We start from the raw sequence: 17287 nt of genomic DNA on the forward strand, positions 1-17287 counted from the left end.
CACTATTTAGTATATATTATTGTGTTGAAGTGGTTAGAATTGAAAATCATAGTCTTATGCAAGAAAGTACGTGTTAAGTTTTGATTTTAAGGGTTTTAAAGCGTTTTTGGCACTTTTGCACAAAAAGTAGCTCAAACTTGGTTTGTTTTGCACGAAACATGGCGCACAACACTATTTGGTATATATTATTCTATTGAAGTGGTTATAATTTAAAATCTTAGTATTATGCTAGAAATTACGTGTTAAGTAGCGATTTTATACGTTTTTCAGCATATTTTGTACTTTTGCGCATAAAGTGGCTCAAACTTAGTTTGTTTGGCACGAAACATGACACACCACACTATGTGGTATATATTATTGTGTTGAAGTGGTTAGAATTGAAAATCATAGCCATATGCTTGAAAGTATTTGTTAAGTTGCGATTTTAAGGGTTTTTAATCGTTTTTGGCACTTTTGCTCATAAATAAGCTCAAACTTGGTTTGTTTTTCACGAAACTTGGCACACAACACTATTTAGTATATATTATTTTTTTGAAGTGGTAAAAATTGAAAATCATAGACATATGCTATTAATTACGTGTTAAGTTTCGATGTCAAAGGTTTTTAAGCGTTTTTGGCACTTTTGCGCATAAAGTAGCTCAAACTTGTTTTGTTGTGCACGAAACATGGCGCACAACATTATTTGGTATATGTTATTCTGTTGAAGTGGTTAGAATTGAAAATCATTGTATTATGCTAGAAATTACGTGTTAAGTTGCGATTTTATGCGTTTTGAAGCATTTTTGGCACATTTACGCATAAAGTAGCTCAAACTTAGTTTGTTTTGCACGAAACATGGCACACCACACTATTTGGTATATATTATTGTGTTTAAGTGGTTAGAATTGAAAATCATAGTCATATGCTAGAAAGTTTGTGTTAAGTTGCGATTTTAAGGGTTTTTAGGCATTTTTGGCAGTTTTGCACAAAAAGTAGCTCAAACCTTGTTTGTTTTGCACGAAACTTGGCACACAACACTATTTGGTATATATTATTGTGTTTAAGTGGTTAGAATTGAAAATCATAGTCATATGCTAAAAATTACGTGTTAAGTTGCGATTTCAAGGGTTTATAACCGTGTTTTGCACTTTTACGCATAAAGTAGCTCAAACTTAGTTTGTTTTGCACGAAACTTGGCACACAACATTATTTAGTATATATTATTGTGTTGAAGTGGTTAGAATTGAAAATCATAGTCATGCGTTAGAAATTACGTGTTAAGTTGCGATTTCAAGGGTTTTGAAGCGTGTTTTGCACTTTTACGCATAAATTAGCTCAAACTTGGTTTTTTTTGCACGAAACTTAGCACACAAAACTATTTGGTGTAGATTATTGTGTTGAAGTGGTTAGAATTGAAAATCATAGTCATAATCCAGAAATTACATGTTATGTTGCGATTTTATGCATTTTTAAGCATTTTTGGCACTTTTTCGCATAAAGTAGATCAAACTTGGTTTGTTTTGCACGAAACTTGAGGCACAACACTATTTGGTATATATTATTTTGTTGAAGTGGTTAGAATTGAAAATCATAGACATATGCTAGAAATTACGTGTTAAGTTGCGATTTTAATGGTTTTTAAGCGTTTTTGGAACTTTTGCGCATAAAGTAGCTCAAACTTGGTTTGTTTTCCACGAAACTTGCCACACAACACATTTGATATATATTATTGTGTTGAAGTGGTTATAATTGAAAATCATAGTCATATGCTAGAAAGTACGTGTTAAGTTTCGATTTTAAGGATTTTTAAGCGTTTTTGGCACTTTTGCACATAGAGTAACTCAAACTTAGTTTGTTTTGCACGAAATATGGCACACAACACTCTTTGGTATATTTTATTGTGTTGAAATTGTTAGAATTTAAAATCATATTCATATGCTATAAAATACGTGTTGTGTTTCAATTTTAAGGGTTTGTAAGCGTTTTTGGCACTTTTGCACAAAAAGTATCTCAAACTTGGTTTGTTTCGCACGAAACTTGGCACAAAACACTATTTAGTATATATTATTGTGTTGAAAGTGGCTAGAATTGAAAATCATAGTCATATGCTAGAAATTACGTGTTAAGTTGGGATTTTAAGGGTTTTTAAGCGTTTTTGGCACTTTTGCACAAAAAGTAGCTCAAACTTGGTTTGTTTTGCACGAAACTAGGCGCACAACACTATTTGGTATATATTATTTTGTTCAAGTGGTGAGACTTGAAAATCATAGTGTTAGGCTTGAAATTACGTGTTAAGTTGCGATTTTATGCGTTTTTAATCATTTTTGGCACTTTTGCGTATAAAGTAGCTCAAACTTAGTTTGTTTTGCATGAAACTTGGCACACAACACTATTTGGTATATATTATTGTGTTGAAGTGGTTAGAATTTAAAATCATAGTCATATGCTAGAAATTACGTGTTAAGTTTCGATTTCAACGTTTTTTTAAGCGTTTTTTGCACTTTTGCTCATAAATTAGCTCAAACTCTGTTTGTTTTGCACGAAACATGGCACACAACACTATTTGGTATATATTATTATGTTGAAGTGGTTAGAATTCAAAATCATAGTCATATGCTAGAAAGTACGTGTTAAGTTGCGATTTTAAGGGTTTTTAGGCGTTTTTGGCGGTTTTGCACATAAAGTAGCTCAAACTTGGTTTGTTTTGCACGAAACTTGGCACACAACAATATTTTGTATATAATATTGTGTAGAAGTGGATAAAATTGAAAATCATAGTCATATGCTTGAAATTACGTGTTAAGTTGCGATTTCAAGGGTTTTTAAGCGTGTTTGGCACTTTTTCGCATAAAGTAGCTCTAACTTGGTTGGTTTTGCACGAAACTTAGCACACAACTCTATTTGGTAAAGATTATTGTGTTGAAGTGGTTAGAATTGAAAATCATAGTCATATGCTAGAAATTACGTGTTAAGTATGGATTTTAAGGGTTTTTAAGCGTTTTTGGCACTTTTGCACAAAAAGTAGCTCAAACTTGGTTTGTTTTGCACGAAACTAGGCGCACAACACTATTTGGTATATATATTATTCTGTTCAAGTGGTTAGACTTGAAAATCATAGTGTTAGCCTTGAAATTACGTGTTAAGTTGCGATTTTATGCGTTTTTAATCATTTTTTGCACTTTTGCGCATACAGAAGCTCAAACTTAGTTTGTTTTGCATGCAACTTGGCACACCACAATATTTGGTATATATTATTGTGTTGAAATGGTTAGAATTGAAAGTCATAGTCATTTGCTAGAAAGTATGTGTTAAGTTGCGATTTTAAGGGTTTTTAACCGTTTTTGGCACTTTTGCTCATAAATTAGCTCAAACTTGGTTTGTTTTGCACGAAACTTGGCACACAACACTATTTGGTATATATTATTTTGTTGAAGTGGTAAAAATTGAAAATCATAGACATATGCTAGAAATTACGTGTTAAGTTTCGATTTCAAAGGTTTTTAAGCGTTTTTGGCACTTTTGCGCATAAAGTAGCTCAAACTTGGTTTGTTGTGCACGAAACATGGCGCACAACACTATTTGGTAAATATTATTCTGTTGAGGCGGTTAGAATTGAAAATCAAAGTTTTTTGTTAAAAATTACGTGTTAAGTTGCGATTTTATGCGATTTTAAGCATTTTTGGCACCTTTGCGCATAAAGTAGCTCAAACTTAGTTTATTTTGCACGAAACATGGCACACCACACTATTTGGTATATATTATTTTGTTGAAGTGGTTAGAATTGAAAATCATAGTCATATGCTAGAAAGTATGTGTTAAGTTGCGATTTTAAGGGTTTTTAGGCGTTTTTGGCGGTTTTGCACATAAAGTAGCTCAAACTTGGTTTGTTTTGCACGAAACTTGGCACACAACACTATTTGGTATATATTATTGTTTTTAAGTGGTTAGAATTAAAAATCATAGTCATATGCTAAATATTACGTGTTAAGTTGCGATTTTAAAGGTTTTTAACCGTGTTTGGCACTTTTACGCATAAAGTAGCTCAAACTTGGTTTGTTTTGCACGAAACTTGGCACACAACACTATTTAGTATATATTATTGTGTTGAAGTGGTTAGAATCTAAAATCCTAGTCATACGTTAGAAATGACGTGTTAAGTTGCGATTTCAAGAGTTTTTAACTATGTTAGGCACTTTTACGCATAAAGTAGCTCAAACTTGGTTTGTTTTGCACGAAACTTGGCACACAACACTATTTGGTATATATTATTGTGTTGAAATTGTTAGAATTGAAAATCATAGTCATATGATAGAAATTACGTGTTAAGTTGCGATTTCAAGGGTTTTTAAGCGTGTTTGGCACTTTTACGCATAAAGTAGCTCAAACTTGGTTTGTTTTGCACGAAACTTGGCACACCACACTATTTGGTATATATTATTGTGTTGAAGTGTTTTGAATTTAAAATCATAGTCATATGCTAGAAAGTACGTGTTAAGTTGCGATTTTAAGGGTTTTTCAGTGTTTTTGGCACTTTTGCGCATAAAGTAGCTCAAACTTAGTTTGTTTTGCATGAAACTTGGCACACCACACTATTTAGTATATATTATTGTGTTAAAGTTGTTAGAATTGAAAATCATAGTCATATGGTAGAAATTACGTGTTATGTTGCGATTTCAAGAGTTTTTAAGCGTGTTTGGCACTTTTACGCATAAAGTAGCCCAAACTTGGTTTGTTTTACACGAAACTTGGCACACAACAATATTTGGTATATGTTATTGTGTTGAAGTGGTTAGAATTTAAAATCATAGTAATATGCTAAAAATTACGTGTTAAGTTTCGATTTCAAGGTTTTTAAAGCGTTTTTTGTAATTTTACGCATAAAGTAGCTCAAACTTGGTTTGTTTTGCACGAAACTTGGCACACAACACTATTTAGTATATATTATTGTGTTGAAGTGGTTAGAATTGAAAATCATAGTCATACGTTAGAAATTACGTGTTAAGTTGCGATTTCAAGGGATTTTAAGCGTGTTTTGCACCTTTACGCATAAATTAGCTCAAACTTGGTTTTTTTTTGCTCGAAACTTAGCTCACAACACATTTGGTATATATTATTTTGTTGAAGTGGTTAAAATTGAAAATCATAGAAATATGCTAGAAATTACGTGTTAAGTTTCAATTTCAAAGGTTTTTAAGCGTTTTTGGCACTTTTGCGCATAAAGTAGCTCAAACTTGGTTTGTTGTGCACGAAATATGGCGCACAACACTATTTGGTATATATTATTGTGTTTAACTGGTTAGAATTGAAAATCATAGTCATATGCTAAAAATTACGTGTTAAGTTGCGATTTCAATGGTTTTTAACCGTGTTTGGCACTTTTACGCATAAAGTAGCTCAAACTTAGTTTGTTTTGCACGAAACTTGGCACACAACACTATTTAGTATATATTATTGTGTTGAAGTGGTTAGAATCTAAAATCCTAGTCATACGTTGGAAATGACGTGTTAAGTTGCGATTTCAAGGGTTTTTAACTATGTTAGGCACTTTTACGCATAAAGTAGCTCAAACTTGGTTTGTTTTGCACGAAACTTGGCACACAACACTATTTGGTATATATTATTGTGTTGAAATTGTTAGAATTTAAAATCATAGTCATATGCTAGAAATTACGTGTTAAGTTGCGATTTCAAGGGTTTTTAAGCGTGTTTGGCACTTTTACGCATAAAGTAGCTCAAACTTGGTTTGTTTTGCACGAAACTTGGCACACCACACTATTTGGTATATATTATTGTGTTGAAGTGTTTTGAATTTAAAATCATAGTCATATGCTAGAAAGTACGTGTTAAGTTGCGATTTTAAGGGTTTTTAAGTGTTTTTGGCACTTTTGCGCATAAAGTAGCTCAAACTTAGTTTGTTTTGCATGAAACTTGGCACACCACACTATTTAGTATATATTATTGTGTTAAAGTGGTTAGAATTGAAAATCATAGTCATATGGTAGAAATTACGTGTTATGTTGCGATTTCAAGAGTTTTTAAGCGTGTTTGGCACTTTTACGCATAAAGTAGCCCAAACTTGGTTTGTTTTACACGAAACTTGGCACACAACAATATTTGGTATATGTTATTGTGTTGAAGTGGTTAGAATTTAAAATCATAGTAATATGCTAAAAATTACGTGTTAAGTTTCGATTTCAAGGTTTTTTAAAGCGTTTTTTGTAATTTTACGCATAAAGTAGCTCAAACTTGGTTTGTTTTGCACGAAACTTGGCACACAACACTATTTAGTATATATTATTGTGTTGAAGTGGTTAGAATTGAAAATCATAGTCATACGTTAGAAATTACGTGTTAAGTTGCGATTTCAAGGGATTTTAAGCGTGTTTTGCACCTTTACGCATAAATTAGCTCAAACTTGGTTTTTTTTTGCTCGAAACTTAGCTCACAACACATTTGGTATATATTATTTTGTTGAAGTGGTTAAAATTGAAAATCATAGAAATATGCTAGAAATTACGTGTTAAGTTTCAATTTCAAAGGTTTTTAAGCGTTTTTGGCACTTTTGCGCATAAAGTAGCTCAAACTTGGTTTGTTGTGCACGAAATATGGCGCACAACACTATTTGGTATATATTATTGTGTTTAACTGGTTAGAATTGAAAATCATAGTCATATGCTAAAAATTACGTGTTAAGTTGCGATTTCAATGGTTTTTAACCGTGTTTGGCACTTTTACGCATAAAGTAGCTCAAACTTAGTTTGTTTTGCACGAAACTTGGCACACAACACTATTTAGTATATATTATTGTGTTGAAGTGGTTAGAATCTAAAATCCTAGTCATACGTTGGAAATGACGTGTTAAGTTGCGATTTCAAGGGTTTTTAACTATGTTAGGCACTTTTACGCATAAAGTAGCTCAAACTTGGTTTGTTTTGCACGAAACTTGGCACACAACACTATTTGGTATATATTATTGTGTTGAAATTGTTAGAATTTAAAATCATAGTCATATGCTAGAAATTACGTGTTAAGTTGCGATTTCAAGGGTTTTTAAGCGTGTTTGGCACTTTTACGCATAAAGTAGCTCAAACTTGGTTTGTTTTGCACGAAACTTGGCACACCACACTATTTGGTATATATTATTGTGTTGAAGTGTTTTGAATTTAAAATCATAGTCATATGCTAGAAAGTACGTGTTAAGTTGCGATTTTAAGGGTTTTTAAGTGTTTTTGGCACTTTTGCGCATAAAGTAGCTCAAACTTAGTTTGTTTTGCATGAAACTTGGCACACCACACTATTTAGTATATATTATTGTGTTAAAGTGGTTAGAATTGAAAATCATAGTCATATGGTAGAAATTACGTGTTATGTTGCGATTTCAAGAGTTTTTAAGCGTGTTTGGCACTTTTACGCATAAAGTAGCCCAAACTTGGTTTGTTTTACACGAAACTTGGCACACAACACTATTTGGTATATGTTATTGTGTTGAAGTGGTTAGAATTTAAAATCATAGTCATATGCTAGAAATTACGTGTTAAGTTTCGATTTCAAGGTTTTTAAAGCGTTTTTTGTAATTTTACGCATAAAGTAGCTCAGACTTGGTTTGTTTTGCACGAAACTTGGCACACAACACTATTTAGTATATATTATTGTGTTGAAGTGGTTAGAATTGAAAATCATAGTCATACGTTAGAAATTACGTGTTAAGTTGCGATTTCAAGGGATTTTAAGCGTGTTTTGCACCTTTACGCGTAAATTAGCTCAAACTTGGTTTTTTTTGCTCGAAACTTAGCTCACAACATATTTGGTATATATTATTTTGTTGAAGTGGTTAAAATTGAAAATCATAGACATATGCTAGAAATTATGTGTTAAGTTTCGATTTCAAAGGTTTTTAAGCGTTTTTGGCACTTTTGCGCATAAAGTAGCTCAAACTTGGTTTGTTGTGCACGAAATATGGCGCACAACACTATTTGGTATATATTATTGTCTTTAACTGGTTAGAATTGAAAATCATAGTCATATGCTAAAAATTACGTGTTAAGTTGCGATTTCAAGGGTTTTTAACCGTGTTTGGCACTTTTACGCATAAAGTAGCCCAAACTTGGTTTGTTTTACACGAAACTTGGCACACAACACTATTTCGTATATATTATTGTGTTAAAGTGGTTAGAATTTAAAATCATAGTCATATGCTAGAAATTACGTGTTAAGTTTCGATTTCAAGGGTTTTTAAGCGTTTTTGGTACTTTTGCACATAAAGTACCTCAAACTTGGTTTGTTTTGTACGAAACTTGGCACACAAAAATATTTTGTATATAATATTGTCTAGAAGTGGATAGAATTGAAAATCATAGTCATATTCTTGAAATTACGTGTTAAGTTGCGATTTCAAGGGTTTTTAAGCATGTTTGGCACTTTTACGCATAAAGTAGCTCTAACTTGGTTGGTTTTGCATGAAACTTGGCACACAACCCTATTTGGTATAGATTATTGTGTTGAAGTGGTTAGAATTGAAAATCATAGTCATATGCTAGAAATTACGTGTTAAGTTGGGATTTTAAGGGTTTTTAAGCGTTTTTGGCACTTTTGCACAAAAAGTAGCTCAAACTTGGTTTGTTTTGCACGAAACTAGGCACACAACACTATTTGGTATATATTACTCTATTCAAGTGGTTAGACTTGAAAATCATTGTGTTAGGCTTGAAATTACGTGTTAAGTTGCGATTTTATGCGTTTTTAATCATTTTTGGCACTTTTGCGTATAAAGTAGCTCAAACTTAGTTTGTTTTGCATGAAACTTGGCACACCACACTATTTGGTATATATTATTGTGTTGAAATGTTTGGAATTGAAAGTCATAGTCATATGCTAGAAAGTATGTGTTAAGTTGCGATTTTAAGGGTTTTTAACCGTTTTTGGCACTTTTGCTCATAAATTAGCTTAAACTTGGTTTGTTTTGCACGAAACATGGCACACAACACAATTTGGTATATATTATTTTGTTGAAGTGGTTAGTATTGAAAATCATAGTCATATGCTAGAAAGTATGTGTTAAGTTGCGATTTTAAGGGTTTTTAGGCGTTTTTGGCGGTTTTGCACATAAAGTAGCTCAAACTTGGTTTGTTTTGCACGAAACTTGGCACACAACACTATTTGGTATATATTATTGTGTTTAAGTGGTTAGAATTTAAAATCATAGTCATATGCTAAACATCACGTGTTAAGTTGCGATTTCAAGGGTTTTTAACCGTGTTTGGCACTTTTACGCATAAAGTAGCTCAAACTTGGTTTGTTTTGCACGAAACTTGGCACACAACACTATTTAGTATATATTATTGTGTTGAAGTGGTTAGAATTGAAAATCATAGTCATATGCAAGAAAGTACGTGTTAAGTTTTGATTTTAAGGGTTTTAAAACGTTTTTGGCACTTTTGCACAAAAAGTAGCTCAAACTTGGTTTGTTTTGCACGAAACATGGCGCACAACACTATTTGGTATATATTATTCTATTGAAGTGGTTATAATTTAAAATCTTAGTATTATGCTATAAATTACGTGTTAAGTACCGATTTTATGCGTTTTTCAGCATATTTTGTACTTTTGCGCATAAAGTGGCTCAAACTTAGTTTGTTTGGCACGAAACATGACACACCACACTATGTGGTATATATTATTGTGTTGAAGTGGTTAGAATTGAAAATCATAGTCATATGCTTGAAAGTATTTGTTAAGTTGCGATTTTAAGGGTTTTCAATCGTTTTTGGCACTTTTGCTCATAAATAAGCTCAAACTTGGTTTGTTTTTCACGAAACTTGGCACACAACACTATTTAGTATATATTATTTTTTTGAAGTGGTAAAAATTGAAAATCATAGACATATGCTAGAAATTACGTGTTAAGTTTCGATGTCAAAGGTTTTTAAGCGTTTTTGGCACTTTTGCGCATAAAGTAGCTCAAACTTGTTTTGTTGTGCACGAAACATGGCGCACAACATTATTTGGTATATGTTATTCTGTTGAAGTGGTTAGAATTGAAAATCATTGTATTATGCTAGAAATTACGTGTTAAGTTGCGATTTTATGCGTTTTGAAGAAGCATTTTTGGCACATTTGCGCATAAAGTAGCTCAAACTTAGTTTGTTTTGCACGAAACATGGCACACCACACTATTTGGTATATATTATTGTGTTGAAGTGGTTAGAATTGAAAATCATAGTCATATGCTAGAAAGTTTGTGTTAAGTTGCGATTTTAAGGGTTTTTAGGCATTTTTGGCAGTTTTGCACAAAAAGTAGCTCAAACCTTGTTTGTTTTGCACGAAACTTGGCACACAACACTATTTGGTATATATTATTGTGTTTAAGTGGTTAGAATTGAAAATCATAGTCATATGCTAAAAATTACGTGTTAAGTTGCGATTTCAAGGGTTTTTAACCGTGTTTGGCACTTTTACGCATAAAGTAGCTCAAACTTGGTTTGTTTTGCACGAAACTTGGCACACAACACTATTTAGTATATATTATTGTGTTGAAGTGGTTAGAATTGAAAATCATAGTCATGCGTTAGAAATTACGTGTTAAGTTGCGATTTCAAGGGTTTTTAAGCGTGTTTTGCACTTTTACGCATAAATTAGCTCAAACTTGGTTTTTTTTGCACGAAACTTAGCACACAAAACTAATTGGTATAGATTATTGTGTTGAAGTGGTTAGAATTGAAAATCATAGTCATAAGCAAGAAATTACGTGTTATGTTGCGATTTTATGCATTTTTAAGCATTTTTGGCACTTTTTCGCTTAAAGTAGATCAAACTTGGTTTGTTTTGCACGAAACTTGAGGCACAACACTATTTGGTATATATTATTTTGTTGAAGTGGTTAGAATTGAAAATCATAGACATATGCTAGAAATTACGTGTTAAGTTGCGATTTTAATGGTTTTTAAGCGTTTTTGGAACTTTTGCGCATAAAGTAGCTCAAACTTGGTTTGTTTTCCACGAAACTTGCCACACAACACATTTGATATATATTATTGTGTTGAAGTGGTTATAATTGAAAATCATAGTCATATGCTAGAAAGTACGTGTTAAGTTTCGATTTTAAGGATTTTTAAGCGTTTTTGGCAATTTTGCACATAGAGTAACTCAAACTTAGTTTGTTTTGCACGAAATATGGCACACAACACTCTTTGGTATATTTTATTGTGTTGAAATTGTTAGAATTTAAAATCATATTCATATGCTATAAAATACGTGTTATGTTTCAATTTTAAGGGTTTTTAAGCGTTTTTGGCACTTTTGCACAAAAAGTATCTCAAACTTGGTTTGTTTCGCACGAAACTTGGCACACAACACTATTTAGTATATATTATTGTGTTGAAAGTGGCTAGAATTGAAAATCATAGTCATATGCTAGAAATTACGTGTTAAGTTGGGATTTTAAGGGTTTTTAGGCGTTTTTGGCACTTTTGCACAAAAAGTAGCTCAAACTTGGTTTGTTTTGCACGAAACTAGGCGCACAACACTATTTGGTATATATTATTCTGTTCAAGTGGTTAGACTTGAAAATCATAGTGTTAGGCTTGAAATTACGTGTTAAGTTGCGATTTTATGCGTTTTTAATCATTTTTGGCACTTTTGCGTATAAAGTAGCTCAAACTTAGTTTGTTTTGCATGAAACTTGGCACACCACACTATTTGGTATATATTATTGTGTTGAAATGTTTAGAATTGAAAGTCATAGTCATATGCTAGAAAGTATGTGTTAAGTTGCGATTTTAAGGGTTTTTAACCGTTTTTGGCACTTTTGCTCATAAATTAGCTCAAACTTGGTTTGTTTTGCACGAAACATGGCACACAACACTATTTGGTATATATTATTTTGTTGAAGTGGTTAGTATTGATAATCATAGTCATATGCTAGAAAGTATGTGTTAAGTTGCGATTTTATGGGTTTTTAGGCGTTTTTGGCGGTTTTGCACATAAAGTAGCTCAAACTTGGTTTGTTTTGCACGAAACTTGGCACACAACACTATTTGGTATATATTATTGTGTTTAAGTGGTTAGAATTGAAAATCATAGTCATATGCTAAACATCACGTGTTAAGTTGCGATTTCAAGGGTTTTTAACCGTGTTTGGCACTTTTACGCATAAAGTAGCTCAAACTTGGTTTGTTTATCACGAAACTTGGCACACAACACTATTTAGTATATATTATTGTGTTGAAGTGGTTAGAATTGAAAATCATAGTCTTATGCAAGAAAGTACGTGTTAAGTTTTGATTTTAAGGGTTTTAAAGCGTTTTTGGCACTTTTGCACAAAAAGTAGCTCAAACTTGGTTTGTTTTGCACGAAACATGGCGCACAACACTATTTGGTATATATTATTCTATTGAAGTGGTTATAATTTAAAATCTTAGTATTATGCTAGAAATTACGTGTTAAGTAGCGATTTTATGCGTTTTTCAGCATATTTTGTACTTTTGCGCATAAAGTGGCTCAAACTTAGTTTGTTTGGCACGAAACATGACACACCACACTATGTGGTATATATTATTGTGTTGAAGTGGTTAGAATTGAAAATCATAGCCATATGCTTGAAAGTATTTGTTAAGTTGCGATTTTAAGGGTTTTTAATCGTTTTTTTGGCACTTTTGCTCATAAATAAGCTCAAACTTGGTTTGTTTTTCACGAAACTTGGCACACAACACTATTTAGTATATATTATTTTTTTGAAGTGGTAAAAATTGAAAATCATAGACATATGCTATTAATTACGTGTTAAGTTTCGATGTCAAAGGTTTTTTAAGCGTTTTTGGCACTTTTGCGCATAAAGTAGCTCAAACTTGTTTTGTTGTGCACGAAACATGGCGCACAACATTATTTGGTATATGTTATTCTGTTGAAGTGGTTAGAATTGAAAATCATTGTATTATGCTAGAAATTACGTGTTAAGTTGCGATTTTATGCGTTTTGAAGCATTTTTGGCACATTTACGCATAAAGTAGCTCAAACTTAGTTTGTTTTGCACGAAACATGGCACACCACACTATTTGGTATATATTATTGTGTTGAAGTGGTTAGAATTGAAAATCATAGTCATATGCTAGAAAGTTTGTGTTAAGTTGCGATTTTAAGGGTTTTTAGGCATTTTTGGCAGTTTTGCACAAAAAGTAGCTCAAACCTTGTTTGTTTTGCACGAAACTTGGCACACAACACTATTTGGTATATATTATTGTGTTTAAGTGGTTAGAATTGAAAATCATAGTCATATGCTAAAAATTACGTGTTAAGTTGCGATTTCAAGGGTTTATAACCGTGTTTTGCACTTTTACGCATAAAGTAGCTCAAACTTAGTTTGTTTTGCACGAAACTTGGCACACAACATTATTTAGTATATATTATTGTGTTGAAGTGGTTAGAATTGAAAATCATAGTCATGCGTTAGAAATTACGTGTTAAGTTGCGATTTCAAGGGTTTTGAAGCGTGTTTTGCACTTTTACGCATAAATTAGCTCAAACTTGGTTTTTTTTGCACGAAACTTAGCACACAAAACTATTTGGTGTAGATTATTGTGTTGAAGTGGTTAGAATTGAAAATCATAGTCATAATCCAGAAATTACATGTTATGTTGCGATTTTATGCATTTTTAAGCATTTTTGGCACTTTTTCGCATAAAGTAGATCAAACTTGGTTTGTTTTGCACGAAACTTGAGGCACAACACTATTTGGTATATATTATTTTGTTGAAGTGGTTAGAATTGAAAATCATAGACATATGCTAGAAATTACGTGTTAAGTTGCGATTTTAATGGTTTTTAAGCGTTTTTGGAACTTTTGCGCATAAAGTAGCTCAAACTTGGTTTGTTTTCCACGAAACTTGCCACACAACACATTTGATATATATTATTGTGTTGAAGTGGTTATAATTGAAAATCATAGTCATATGCTAGAAAGTACGTGTTAAGTTTCGATTTTAAGGATTTTTAAGCGTTTTTGGCACTTTTGCACATAGAGTAACTCAAACTTAGTTTGTTTTGCACGAAATATGGCACACAACACTCTTTGGTATATTTTATTGTGTTGAAATTGTTAGAATTTAAAATCATATTCATATGCTATAAAATACGTGTTGTGTTTCAATTTTAAGGGTTTTTAAGCGTTTTTGGCACTTTTGCACAAAAAGTATCTCAAACTTGGTTTGTTTCGCACGAAACTTGGCACAAAACACTATTTAGTATATATTATTGTGTTGAAAGTGGCTAGAATTGAAAATCATAGTCATATGCTAGAAATTACGTGTTAAGTTGGGATTTTAAGGGTTTTTAAGCGTTTTTGGCACTTTTGCACAAAAAGTAGCTCAAACTTGGTTTGTTTTGCACGAAACTAGGCGCACAACACTATTTGGTATATATTATTCTGTTCAAGTGGTTAGACTTGAAAATCATAGTGTTAGGCTTGAAATTACGTGTTAAGTTGCGATTTTATGCGTTTTTAATCATTTTTGGCACTTTTGCGTATAAAGTAGCTCAAACTTAGTTTGTTTTGCATGAAACTTGGCACACAACACTATTTGGTATATATTATTGTGTTGAAGTGGTTAGAATTTAAAATCATAGTCATATGCTAGAAATTACGTGTTAAGTTTCGATTTCAACGTTTTTTAAGCGTTTTTTGCACTTTTGCTCATAAATTAGCTCAAACTTTGTTTGTTTTGCACGAAACATGGCACACAACACTATTTGGTATATATTATTATGTTGAAGTGGTTAGAATTCAAAATCATAGTCATATGCTAGAAAGTACGTGTTAAGTTGCGATTTTAAGGGTTTTTAGGCGTTTTTGGCGGTTTTGCACATAAAGTAGCTCAAACTTGGTTTGTTTTGCACGAAACTTGGCACACAACAATATTTTGTATATAATATTGTGTAGAAGTGGATAAAATTGAAAATCATAGTCATATGCTTGAAATTACGTGTTAAGTTGCGATTTCAAGGGTTTTTAAGCGTGTTTGGCACTTTTTCGCATAAAGTAGCTCTAACTTGGTTGGTTTTGCACGAAACTTAGCACACAACCATATTTGGTAAAGATTATTGTGTTGAAGTGGTTAGAATTGAAAATCATAGTCATATGCTAGAAATTACGTGTTAAGTATGGATTTTAAGGGTTTTTAAGCGTTTTTGGCACTTTTGCACAAAAAGTAGCTCAAACTTGGTTTGTTTTGCACGAAACTAGGCGCACAACACTATTTGGTATATATTATTCTGTTCAAGTGGTTAGACTTGAAAATCATAGTGTTAGCCTTGAAATTACGTGTTAAGTTGCGATTTTATGCGTTTTTAATCATTTTTTGCACTTTTGCGCATACAGAAGCTCAAACTTAGTTTGTTTTGCATGCAACTTGGCACACCACAATATTTGGTATATATTATTGTGTTGAAATGGTTAGAATTGAAAGTCATAGTCATTTGCTAGAAAGTATGTGTTAAGTTGCGATTTTAAGGGTTTTTAACCGTTTTTGGCACTTTTGCTCATAAATTAGCTCAAACTTGGTTTGTTTTGCACGAAACTTGGCACACAACACTATTTGGTATATATTATTTTGTTGAAGTGGTAAAAATTGAAAATCATAGACATATGCTAGAAATTACGTGTTAAGTTTCGATTTCAAAGGTTTTTAAGCGTTTTTGGCACTTTTGCGCATAAAGTAGCTCAAACTTGGTTTGTTGTGCACGAAACATGGCGCACAACACTATTTGGTAAATATTATTCTGTTGAGGCGGTTAGAATTGAAAATCAAAGTATTTTGTTAAAAATTACGTGTTAAGTTGCGATTTTATGCGCATTTAAGCATTTTTGGCACCTTTGCGCATAAAGTAGCTCAAACTTAGTTTATTTTGCACGAAACATGGCACACCACACTATTTGGTATATATTATTTTGTTGAAGTGGTTAGAATTGAAAATCATAGTCATATGCTAGAAAGTATGTGTTAAGTTGCGATTTTAAGGGTTTTTAGGCGTTTTTGGCGGTTTTGCACATAAAGTAGCTCAAACTTGGTTTGTTTTGCACGAAACTTGGCACACAACACTATTTGGTATATATTATTGTTTTTAAGTGGTAAGAATTAAAAATCATAGTCATATGCTAAATATTACGTGTTAAGTTGCGATTTTAAGGGTTTTTAACCGTGTTTGGCACTTTTACGCATAAAGTAGCTCAAACTTGGTTTGTTTTGCACGAAACTTGGCACACAACACTATTTAGTATATATTATTGTGTTGAAGTGGTTAGAATCTAAAATCCTAGTCATACGTTAGAAATGACGTGTTAAGTTGCGATTTCAAGGGTTTTTAACTATGTTAGGCACTTTTACGCATAAAGTAGCTCAAACTTGGTTTGTTTTGCACGAAACTTGGCACACAACACTATTTGGTATATATTATTGTGTTGAAATTGTTAGAATTGAAAATCATAGTCATATGATAGAAATTACGTGTTAAGTTGCGATTTCAAGGGTTTTTAAGCGTGTTTGGCACTTTTACGCATAAAGTAGCTCAAACTTGGTTTGTTTTGCACGAAACTTGGCACACCACACTATTTGGTATATATTATTGTGTTGAAGTGTTTTGAATTTTAAATCATAGTCATATGCTAGAAAGTACGTGTTAAGTTGCGATTTTAAGGGTTTTTCAGTGTTTTTGGCACTTTTGCGCATAAAGTAGCTCAAACTTAGTTTGTTTTGCATGAAACTTGGCACACCACACTATTTAGTATATATTATTGTGTTAAAGTTGTTAGAATTGAAAATCATAGTCATATGGTAGAAATTACGTGTTATGTTGCGATTTCAAGAGTTTTTAAGCGTGTTTGGCACTTTTACGCATAAAGTAGCCCAAACTTGGTTTGTTTTACACGAAACTTGGCACACAACACTATTTGGTATATGTTATTGTGTTGAAGTGGTTAGAATTTAAAATCATAGTAATATGCTAAAAATTACGTGTTAAGTTTCGATTTCAAGGTTTTTAAAGCGTTTTTTGTAATTTTACGCATACGTAGCTCAAACTTGGTTTGTTTTGCACGAAAATTGGCACACAACACTATTTAGTATATATTATTGTGTTGAAGTGGTTAGAATTGAAAATCATAGTCATACGTTAGAAATTACGTGTTAAGTTGCGATTTCAAGGGATTTTAAGCGTGTTTTGCACCTTTACGCATAAATTAGCTCAAACTTGGTTTTTTTTTGCTCGAAACTTAGCTCACAACACATTTGGTATATATTATTTTGTTGAAGTGGTTAAAATT

This window comes from Amaranthus tricolor, chromosome 4 (genome assembly GCF_026212465.1).
Source record: "Amaranthus tricolor cultivar Red isolate AtriRed21 chromosome 4, ASM2621246v1, whole genome shotgun sequence".
Lineage (NCBI taxonomy): Eukaryota > Viridiplantae > Streptophyta > Magnoliopsida > Caryophyllales > Amaranthaceae > Amaranthus > Amaranthus tricolor.